Source organism: Marmota marmota, unplaced genomic scaffold (assembly GCF_001458135.2).
Source record: "Marmota marmota marmota unplaced genomic scaffold, marMar, whole genome shotgun sequence".
Classification (NCBI taxonomy): Eukaryota; Metazoa; Chordata; class Mammalia; order Rodentia; family Sciuridae; genus Marmota; species Marmota marmota.
Genome location: NW_026000185.1, coordinates 17,185,386 through 17,197,750, shown reverse-complemented (window position 1 = coordinate 17,197,750; position 12,365 = coordinate 17,185,386). Strand labels below are relative to the sequence as shown.

At 39.2% G+C, this 12,365-nt stretch overlaps 1 protein-coding gene across 5 annotated transcripts in view; it reads right to left on the bottom strand.

The window, feature by feature from the left end:
* Tnrc6a (trinucleotide repeat containing adaptor 6A) overlaps positions 1 to 12,365 on the bottom strand; it is a 175,226-nt gene that overhangs the window by 87,514 nt on the left and 75,347 nt on the right. The window lies entirely within an intron of this gene.

Sequence of the window (12,365 nt, the reverse complement as noted above, 5' to 3'; positions counted from 1 at the left end):
CCTCCCCGGACGGACTCAGCCTCCGAGGCGCCCGCGAGCGGCTGCGGGGCCTCACGAGCCCCGCGCCCAGCCCTTCCCGCCGCGGCTGGTCCCCGTCTGACTCGGCTCCCTCCCCTCCTCCGCCTTCGTTACTGCGACACAACTTTCCTTCCCCGCCGCCGGCCCCGCCCCCACCGAAACACGCAAAAAAAAAAAAGAAAAAGAAATTCCTCTAAACCTCCAATTCCACCCCTGCCGAAGCCGGATGAGGCCGCGCGGCTTTTGAATCCAGCCACTTTTAATTATTGTTGACCTTGTGCCAAATATTTAACCTCTGCTTCCCCGACTCCTCCTCAGGTGAAGGGCGCAGACCTGAGAGGGTTGGGAGGTTTGCAAAGGCGATTTTTTTTTTTTTTAACCACTCGATTTTACGAACCCTTTGGCTGGACAATTGCACTTGCACGCATCTCTGCTCAGGAAATAATCCGAAGTGTCTGTAGACATTGCACCATCGAGATTTCAAGTCATGGCTTTGGTGGTGGTGAAAAGTGGTAAAAGGAACAGTGTGTCCAACCTGGGAAGGTGGCTTTAAAAATTGAACTTGTGGCATGTGTAAGAATAGCGTAAAAATGATGTCGAGGGGAAACGGTTACAATAGGCAGGATCCGTAGCAAATATGTAGACACACTAAGATACTTATGTTTGCAGACCCAGGAAGATACTATGTGTAGATGGAGTCATATATGGACACCGTCGTGTGGATACAATAAGATACGCGCCTACCTACAGGTGGATGCAGCACTGTTAATATGATACATATAGATACAATAGATTTTATAATAAGATTCATATGTTCATGTGCCTGCATTCCCTTCTCTCAATGCTTCTCATCTAAAGAGGAAACCTCCTCTGTACTTAAAATCCATTCCTTTTTACCTTCTCAAAATCCCAATCTGTGGATCATCTCATTTTCCTTTTTTCCTAACCTAAGCCCTTCAACTGGCTTCAAAACATGCTCTCATTAAACACAAGCAACACCTCTCGCACTGTCCAGATCCTATCTCTTCTGAGGTTAGTATATAGGCAAATGAATGAATGCACAGAAATATATATTCATCAAAATGTTAGCTGATGATATCATGCATCTTTCTTCTTTCGGTGTCTCTCTTGTTTTCTTTCTGTATTTACTCTTGAGGGTTCAAATGAGGCTTACAATATGTAAAATGTAGGGCATATCAAATAAATACGAGTGACTTTTCTTTTCCTGTCTTCATCCGTGAAGTCCACTTGCTCAGACACACATTTATTTTTTCTTTCATGATCTTTTCTACTTAAAATGTTAAAAGTTATATTACAGAATTTCTTGAGAAGTTGAAAGGTTGAATATATATGTACGGCACAATATGTTTTCATGCCGGGTTTATGAATAATTTTCCACAATAGCATAAGGCAATGAAAATAGCAATATTTATCAACATTTGCACAGCTGTTAAAATCAGCTGGTTTTCTTATTAAACTTTCTTAGGTTTGAATAACAGCCATTCTCAATTGGGGTGATATTGCTTACCGCCTCTGTTCCTGAGAACATTTAGCAATGTCTAGTTTTTAGTTGTCACACTGGGTATTACAAGTATCTAGTGGTTAGAGCCTAAGGATTCTACTAAATCCTGCAATGTGTAGGATAGACCCCTACAAAGCAAGCAAGAGTATCTCAACCAAAATGCCAATAATTTTCAGCCCTAGAGGAGCCAAGAAAATGTGGTTTCTTTCTTTCTTTCTTTTTTTTTTTTTTTTTTTTTTTTTTTGGTGGTGGTACTGGGGATTAAACCNTTTTTTTTTTTTTTTTTTTTTTTTTTTTTTTTTTTGGTACCAGGGGACTTAACCACTGAGCCACATTCCCAGCCCTTTTAATTATTATTATTATTATTATTATTATTATTATTATTATTATTTTAATTTGAGTCAGGGTCCTGCTAAGTTGCTTACAGCCTAAGTTACTGAGGATGGCTCACTGGGCTTATAGGGATGTCCACACCCGGCCTAGAAGGGGTTTCCTGAAGTTCTGTCCCGAGTGCTTTTTCTTGTAAGATATTTCCTGAGCTGCCGTGTAGTTCACTGTGTGGCACTGCTAGTCAGTTGTTGTTGCTGCTGCACCAGGGATTCAGCCCAGAGGTGCTTAACCTCTGACTCACATCTCCACATCTCTAGCCCTTTTTACTTTTTATTTGGAGACAGGGTCTTGCTAACTTGCTTAGGGCTCTGTTAAGTTGCTGAGGCTGCCTTTGAACTTGGAATCCTCCTGTCTAAGTCTCCTGAGCCCCAGGGATTACAGGCTTGCACCACTATGCCTGGCTGCTAGTCAGTTTTAATTATCTTGTACTTAAGCTGGCTACATAGGAGTAGGTCAAGGGAGAATGATATAAGACCAGCACTGATTCCTTTCTGGGGACTCATCAAGGAATCGTTCTTCCCATCCTTTCTCTTTAAAAAAAATAATTAGTCTTTCTGCTGAATAGTTTCCATCATCAAATAAAAAGCAACTGCAAGAACTCCCTTGTGCCTCATTCCTACCATCTCCATTTTTCAGCTCTCCCTAGCAAAGTTTTTTTTGGAAAAGTCCTGCACAAGCTGCTTTCAGATAGTCAACTGCTTTCCCCAGCCCACTTTACCCCAAAAGCCCACTCCTTCCTGCAAACCGTTCATATCAAGGTCACAAATGACTTTGAAGCCAAACTCAATGACAATATCTCTGTCTTCACCTTGATTGACTTTTTACCTGTGTTTGCCACAACTGACCACGCTCTCCTTCTTAAGAGAGCCTTGTTCCTTGGCTATCCTGACAACAGATGCTTCTGGAGTCCTTTTTATCATCATCATCATCCTCATCCTCATCACCATGATCATCATCATTTTTTGTATCTCTATCCATTTCTTTTTTGCATTCTTTGCCATCATCTCCTGCTTTATACCAGACAAATGTTGGAGATTCCAAGACTCTATTCCAGAAGCTCCCTGCCCTTTCTCTTGGGCATGAGCAGTATTATCCACTCTTTTATATTTAAGTAGTATCTAAATGCAGATGACACTCAAATTCATAGTCTTAGCCCACATCTCACCCAGGCACCCCAGAGTGGCAACATGACAGTCCAACCACCTAACGACTATCTATTGAGCACCTGCTATGTGCCAGGTATGTGCCATGTGTAGATCCTACTACAGTACCTGGCACATAGCAGGTTCCCTGTGATTCATGCAGAACTACTCTGGCAGATTGAGTCTAGCAGGGAATACAAGGTTTATTTATTTATTTTTTTAATTTTAAAGCAAACTAATAAAGTGTTTAATTACAAAACGCAACAAGTGCACAGAAGAAAAGACATAAAATAAAGGAACATAGTAAGAGATGGTGTGCTCTAAAGTTTCTTTGGCAACATAAAACTGCACCCGAGGACTGAAGGATGAAGGGAATGGTGGAGGAAGGGTCTGGGGCTGGAGCTTATGTGTGTACGTTGTCGTTCTGGACAAAACAGGCTTTGCCTTGCAGCTAGATTCTCACTGAGCCACTGCTTTTACTCCTCTTGCATAACCCACTCAGAACCAAACCAGAAACATGGTGCTGTGCAGGAAAACAGGAGCTACAAATTCAGATCTAAATAGGACCTTTTCCCCATTTATCTTCATTCCTTGGAGCCTCTGCTTCCTCAGTTCTTGCAGTTGCCAGAACATAAATGTTCTCTGGCTTCTCTTCCTTCTCTTACTGAGGATTAACGACCGTCCTGATATTTCAGAAATTATGCACTTGAACGAGAGGGATTTCTTTTTTCTTCTAAGGCATTGCCAAATACCATCATGAGATATATATGTATTTTTTTAGGCAAGCCTCACTCAATATTTTTATTTTTATATCTTGCAGTGCTGGGGATTGAATCGAATACTTACAGTATTCGATGAGTGCTCTACCACTGAGCTATAGTCTCAGCCCAATATTTTTTAATCTAGAAATTTTCCACAGTCCTGAATAAATGGCCATTGAAAACATGAACATAGATAAGACTTCCTGGAGAAAGTGTATTTGTGACCTTTTGGATACACTTTCTTTGGTACCACTCAGGCACACATTGATTAACTAATCATTAATCGTCCTCACACAGTCCTGTGAGATGAGAACATTATACCCATTTTGCAAATGAGGGTGATTAACCTTCCCAAAGTCACATAAATAGTAAATGGTTAAACTTTCTTAAAAAGTGTTTTGGCTCCAGAGTTGGGCATGGTGGCGCAGGCCTGTAATCCCAGTGATTCAGGAGGCTGAGTCAGGAGGATTGCAAGTTTGAGGTCAGCCTCAGCAACACAGCAATACCTTGTCTCAAAATAAAAATAAATAAATAAATAAATAAACACTGGGGATGTAGCTCAATGGTGAAGTGCCCCTGGACTCAATCCCCATTACCAAAACAAAACAAAACAAAACCCAGTGTTTTGGCTCCAAAGCTGACCTTTCTAGAAACTGCAGTACATTGTACATCTATTTTTCCAAACTGTATTAGACCCTACAGTGGCTTTTGATAACAAGTGTTTTTTAATATCACTCCTTACTTTCCAAAAATGATAATCATAGATAATATAATCTACCTAAGACAATAATTTCAAAATGCGTATAAAATGGCATATCTCTGAAATAAGGGAGAAATAAAAGTACATCTAATAAACGTCTTTGGCTATGTAAATGCTTGAGAAGACTCAGGGTAGCCAGAGTACTGGCACCTATGTTTCATATCAGCCCCACACTGACAGAGTGACATGGCTGTGTTTGATGGATTACTCGCACTCTACGAACTGTAGCTATGTCAGATGAATCATTTTTTTCTGGAATGGAGAGCAACTCTCAGTCAAGTTCTGAGCAAATAGAAAACAATTCTGCCTCCATTTATGTGATTATTGTCACCCCTCGTGGTTTTGCTTGTTTTTTTGGTACCAGGGATAGAAGCCAGGGGTGCTTAACCACAGAGCCACATCCTCAGCCCTTTTTATTTTTAGTTTTTAGACAGAGTCTTGCTAAGTTGCTTAGGGCCTCACTAAGTTTCTGAGGCTAGCTTTGAACTTGCCATCCTCCTGCCTCAGCCTCCCAAGCTGCTGGGATTACAGGCGTGCACCACCACGCCCAGCTGTGTCGCCTCTTTTGGTAACACTTGCCTGAGACTCTTTGGACCTCATAGGAATAAGGATGTGCATATCTCATAGGATACTAAATGCAGCATCCCTCTTTCTCCCCTCACCCCAATTATCCAAGTAGAGACCCAACTCTCTGAAAAAGAGCCGTTGGAATATCTTGGGGCTAAAATCTCACATCTTTTTACGAGGGAACTCATTTTATCCAGGCACTGCCAACACGTAAGGCCCCTGAGAGTAGGAACTTGTCTATCGTGTTCAGTGTTGTATTCATGATACCAAGAACAGTGCCTGGGAGCTACTAAGCATGGCATTGATATCTATTCAATGATGAAAATTGAATGTTGCCTTTCTCCCAAGCCGTTCCATAACGTGTGTCAAGGCACATCATTGTTCTCCCAGGATCAGGTTTATCACCCTCATAACTGACAGCAAGAACTGGATTCTCTGAGACTCCTGCCTGCTCTCTTTGGTGCCGCTGGGTTTTGCTTTAGGTTGTCAATGCCAACAATATTCTTTCTGTGATGCTCTGGCTTGCCACCAGATCCGTCAGGTACCTTCGTTATTTAATTAAGGATAAAGTGGGTACTTCCACTTTTACTGGTCTCTCAGATATTCCCTGTTAAAATAATCAGTTGTTTCTCCCACCCACCTCCACTTTTCTGAAAATGACGTCATTCTTTTCCTTACAGGCTACCTCCCTTCAATTTCAGTCTACAAATTTTGGTAGAGAAATGATGTTTTAAGCATTGTTATGTTTAACGATTCTTCTACTTACTGATTAAGTTGAGGATAATTTGAACATTCAAACACATAATGAGAGTAAAGGATTGTAACACTCAATACAACCGAAAACTGCACGTCTACAAACAAACCGTATTCATTCATTTAATTCATTCATTCCTTCATTCAAAGTTTGATGAGGAACAAGGACTTCTGCTTCCAACCAAGACGAGTAACTAGAACGACATTTACCCTTCCTCCTGAAACAACTCAAAATACAGCTGAAATTCATGAAATGACAATTTTCAAAACATGAGATATTAAAGCAATGGATGGGGACCCCTGAGAGACAGGAAACAAGTGACATGCATTCTATGATGACCTCAGATCTCTGCCTGAGGACAGTTAATTCCCAGGCAGTGGCTCAGGGGTACAGGAAGTGGTACCCCAAAAGAGTGGTCTTCCTTAGAGGGGACAAGTAGCAAAAGTCTTTAAAGACCAGAGTGAGTGGAGTTCCTGGGTTAGAGAGCTAGAGAGGAGAGACCCACGTGGATTGTGGGCTCTGAGATGCTCAGAGAGCCACACTGGCAACTTTTGCTAAGGACTGAGCTGTTTATGCATCTCATAAAAACCACTAAGCACTGGAAAGAACCGCCCAGAAGGAGTAGAAGGAATGCTATCTGGGGCTCACAGAGAACTTGTCAAAGTTTCTGTCCCCATTTGCCAGAGGAAAATAGCTTTATTATCTGCAGGGTATTAAGTGGAGTACTTGGGAGGATTTTGCATCCACAATGGGACAAAGTTAGTTTGACTCTTAAACGTTCCCTAAAAGCTCAAGTGTTAAAAGTCTGGTCCCACATTGATATTGCAATTGGGGGGGAGTGCTGGAAGTTTGGGTGGGGGGCTCACTGGGTCATTTGGGACATGCCCTTGAAGGGCATATTGGGGTTCTGGTCCACTTCTCCTTCTCTGATTCCTAGCCAACATCAGGTGAGCAGCCTCCTACACCATGTGCTCCTGCCATAATTTTCTGCCTCAACACAGATCCAAAGGCATCAGGATCAAGCGACTATGAACTAAAACCTCAAAGGCCAAAAGCCAAAATAAACTTTTTCTCCTTTTAAGTTGTTTATCTCAAGTATGTTGTCACAGTGATGGAAAGCAGTAATATACTAACAAACTTTAAAAGAAATCCCTCAAAGGTTCAAACTGTTTTCATGAAACGTAACAGTATCCCAGGACAAATCTCAGGAGCATTTATTTGAATGCAAAAATATTCAGTATCCAAGAAGGTAAAATTAGCAATGCCTGGCAGTTAATAAAAACTTACCAGGGTGGGGTGTATAGCTCAGGGGTTGAGTATTTGCCCACCATGTGCAAGGGCTGAGTTTCACCAGCACAGCAAAAAACAAACAAACAAAAAACAGAAAGCAAACAAACAAAAAATCAGATAGTTGTTTGGGAGTATAGCTGAATGCTTAACTAAAGTGTACAAAACTCTGGGTTTGATCCACAGCATGGCAAAAATAAGTAAATGAACAAACAACAATAATTACCAGATAAGAAAAAAGAAATAGAAAAATATGATTAAGACGAGGAGAAAAATTTTTCAGTTGGAATTGACCCTGGTGCTCATATTAGGAGAAATTGATATTAAAATAGCAATAATTGTATTCCATATGTTGCAAAAATTAAGTAGTGACCTGGAAGATTTGTTTTGTTTGAAGACTGAATCAAACTTTTGGAGATGAGAACTACAATGTTTGAGAAGAAAAAACATACTGGATTGGATTAACAGAAGATTAGACATTGAAGAAGAAATGATTAGTGGACTTGAAGAGAGTAAGAGAAACTATTTAAAATGAAACAGATAAGGAAAAACTTAAAAAAATGAAAAGAATCATCAGTGTTCTGTAGAATAACTTAAAAACCCTTACATATGTTGTTTTGGAGTTCCTGAAGGAACAAAGACATAGATTAAATATTTGTAGAAATAATAGTATTTTTTTCCAAATATGATGGAAAATATCACCACACATCCAGCAATGTCAAAAAGTCTCAAACACACACACATACCCCAAGGCATATCATAATCTTATAATGTTTTTTGTGGGGGAGGGAAGCAGGTACTAGGGATTGAACTCAGGGGCACTCGACCACTGAGCCACATCCCCAGCCCTATTTTGTATTTAGTGACAGGGTCTCACTGAGTTGCTTAGGGCCTCACTTTTGCTGAGGCTGGCTTTGAATTTGTGATCCTTCTGCCCCAGCCTCCCCAGACCCTGGGATTACAGGCATGCACCACCATGCCTGGCTATAATATTATAATTTTAAAACTATGATTTAAGAGAAAATTTTAAAAGCAGCCAGAGAAAAAGACATGTTATAGACCAAGTAGTATAGGTAAGGATGACGGCAGACTTTTCATCAGAGACAGTGCAAGAGAGAAGACAATGGAGAAACATACTTTAGTGGTCAAAAGGTGATTGACATAGACTTCTATTACTTGTAAAAATACTCTCAAAATTAAAGATTAAATAAAGACATCTTAGGCAGAGAAAATATGAAGGAATTACCACCAGCAGATCTTTATTTTAAAAAGTGCTTTAGATAGAAAATGATAAAAAATTAAAATCTAGATATACAAGAAAATGAATACTATAAAATGGTACCAACCTAGAAAAATATGAAAAATATTTTTATTATTTAGGTGTCATTAAAAGATAATTGGTGGGCTGGGGGTTTGGTTCAGTGGTGGAGTGCTCATAGAGCATGCATTGGGCACTGGGTTCGATCCTCAATACCACATAAGTGTAAAATAAGGATATTGTGTCCACCTAAAACTAAAAAATAATTAAAAAAAAAAAAGATAACTGTCAGCTGGGCATGATGGCGCACACCTGTAATCCCAGTGGCTCGGGAGCCAGAGGTAGGAGGATCTCAAGTTCCAAGTCAGCCTCAGTAACTGAGCAAGGCCCTAAGCAACTTAGTGAGACCCTGTTGCAAAATTTAAAAACTTAGAGAAAAAGGGCTGGGGGATGTGGCTCAGTGGTTAAGTGCCCCTAAGTTCAATCCCTGGTACCAAAAAATATAAAATAATAATAGTAATTTTCTTGCCAGGCACAGTGGAGCATGCCTGTAATCCTAACTACTTGAGAGGCTGAGACAGGAGGATCATAAATTTGAAGTTAGTCTGAGCAATTCAGGCAAGATCCTCTCTCAAAACGAAAACTAAAAGTGTGCTGGGGATGTAGGTTAATGATGGTAGAGCATCCTTGGGTTCAATTTCCAGCACCAACATAAACAAACAAACAAACAAACAAACAAATAAATAAATAAATGGCTGGGGATGTAACTCAGTGATAGAATGCCCCTGGATTTAATCCTCAGTACCAACATAAATAAATGAAATTGCCTGTTTAAAATGATGAATATTCCTAAGGGGTTTACAACATTTATAGAAATAAATTGAAAAACAATAATAGCACAAAAATTGGGAAAAGGCAAACAGAAGTATTGTTATGCTGTTTAATTCATCAAGACACATACCATGGGCTGGGGTTGTGGCTCAGTGGTAGAGCACTTGCGTAGCATATGTTGAGGCACTGAGTTCGATTCTTAGCACCCATATAAATGAATGAATAAAATAAAATAAAATAAAGACACATAATATTGTCTAAAAGCAGACCAGGGTAGATCATGAGCATACATGTAAACCAACCCAGTAAAGTAACATGATAAAGAGTTATGGTTAATAAGCCAACATAATTGTTAAGTAAGAGTCCAATGTCATTCTCTGCCAAGTGGATAACTGGTTTTCCACATTTAACAAAAGACTGTTCTTTCCCTCTGTGGATGGTCTTGGCATTCTTCAAAGGAGTAAAATAAAATATAAAAGTTATTCAACTTAAAGTATGCAGAAACAAAAAAGAAAGAAAGAGAAGGAAAAATGGAAATGAAGAATAAATGAGATGCATAGAAAACAAATTTCCAAGATATAAATTTAATGTCAACCAAGACACAAACAAGATCCACATCAAAGCATATTATTTAGCAATAAAAACAAACAAACAATTGACATTCACAGCATGTTTGAATTTCAAAATAATTATGTTAAATTCAAAAGAATCCAGATCCCCACCATTTAAAAAAGGTGGTGGTAGATGGGATTGGGATTGTGGCTCAGAGGTAGAGTGTTCACCTACCATGCATGAGACACTGGGTTCGATCCTCAGCACCACATAAAAATAAAATAAAGATATAGTGTCCACCTATAACTAAAAAATAAATGTTAAAAAAAAAAACTTAAAAAAAGGGGGGGGGGGGAAGATGGTGGTGGGAACAAATTGTATGATTTAATTTATATAAAGCTTTAGAAAATGCAAATTATTCTATAGTAATAGGAAGAAAGTCTGTGGTTGCCTGGGGATAGGAAAAGTGCAGGAACAGATGAGAGAGAAAGATTACAAAAAGATGAAGAAGAAAACTTCTGGAGGGGATCGATGTGTTGTTATCTCGGTTGTGGTGACGGTTTCACAGCTGTATACACATGTCAAAACTTATCAGATCATGCGCTTTAAATATGTGAGTCAATAAAGCTGTCTCAAAAAGAGTTTGATGAGAAATGGGCTATTTACATAATTTCAAAACACCTCCCACACAATGCTTATATATTAGAAAGGGAAAAAGAGACACCATCTCAACCCAGTGATTCAAGTTAAAATCGTTAGAATGGAGTAAACCAAAATCTGGTATTCCTGGTGGGATGCAGGGAGCAAAATGTACGACTGCTATCAAAGATACACAACTTGAACCTGATCAGGAGGAAACCTCAGAAAAACTCAAACTAAATTGTGAAACATTCTTCAAAATAGTGAGCCTAAGATTTCTTTTCTTTCTTTTTTTTTTTTTTTTTGGTACTGAGGATTGAACTCAGGGGCACTCAACCACTGAGCCCCATCCCCAGCCCTATTTTGAATTTTATTTAGAGACAGGGTCACACTGAGTTGCTTAGCACCTCGCTAAGTTGCTGAGGCTGGCTTTGAACTCGTGATCCTCCTGCCTCAGCCTCCCAAGTTGCTATGATTTCTTAAAGTTATGAATGTACAGAAAAAAAAAAAATGAAGGAACCAAGCCAGGCGTGGTAGTGTGTGTTTGTAATTCTGGCAGCATGTGAGGCTGAGGCAAGAAGATCCCAAGTTGAAGGCCAACCTCAGTAAGGTAGGTAGGCCCTATGCAACTTATCAAGACCCTGTCTCAAAATAAAAAATAAAAAGGGCTGGGGAGGTGGCTCAGTGGTGAAGTCCTCCTGGGTTTAGCCCTTGGTAACCAAAAAAAAAAAAAAAAAAAATGACGAAACTTTTCCTATACAAAGGGTATACCAAAGAGATGGAGCAAGTAAAAGCAAGGCTTTATTCTGAACTGGATCCCTTTGCTAAAAAGACATTAATAAAACAATGGGACAGAAAGAGGTGGCAGCAATTTTGATTTCTTGATTTCAGCGGTCTTATTGAGATTACCAAGGAGAACTTCCCAGCTCACAGGAAATTCTCATTAATTTATTCTGGGGTGATGTGGCATGTACTTGGGTCTCTTTCTAGATTGTCCTCAATGTAGTCACAACCGGTTTAGGAAAATATAAAGTTCTTTTTCTGTACTTTGAACTTTCCTGTTAGTTTGTAATTATTCTAAAACTTCTATTTGCACTTTTGTTCATACATTAGAAGCCTTGGTAGCCGAGATTCCTAGAAATGGAATCACAGAGGGGTGGTTAAAGGATCTAAACATTTTAAAATGCGGTAAAAGTGCTTTCAATTAGTCTTCCAAGGAGAAGATTACAATCTTCTCCTGGTTCTCATCTTCCAGTTCCCATCCTCACCAGGGCTGAAGGCACTTGGGTCCACTTATCACTTGGGGCATTAGTAAACACTTGAAGCTTTGCCCATCTCTCATCTCACTTTGATTTGTATTTCTTTAATCACTCATGAGGTTGAGAGACTGTTTATAAGCAATTTGTACTTCTCTGTAAGTTGTGATTCCCCACTTTTTTCCCAATGTTAAAGCTATTAATGTTTCTTCTTTTTAATTATAATGCTCTTTGTTTATTAAAGCAATTAGTTCTTGGTCCACCATCTAGTTGAAATAATAATAATAATGATAATAATAATAATAATAATAATAATAATAATACTCCTACTTTTCTGTTACCTATCTTTTAACTTATTCTGGGACTTTTTTTTTTTAATACTGAGTAGCTATTTTAAATGTATGTAGCTCTTTTACATTTTTTTCTTTTTAGAGTTTAATTTTTGGGTGTTATGCTTTAAAAGATTTTCTTAGCTGGACATGGTGGCACATGCCTTAGGAGGAGCACATATTGGAGTCCAGTTTGGGAACTTAATGAGAACCTGTCTCAGAATAAAAAAAGGCTGGGGAATGTAGTTCAGTGGTGGAGTCCCTGGGTTCAATCCCCAGTAGAGCAAAATAAAAGATTA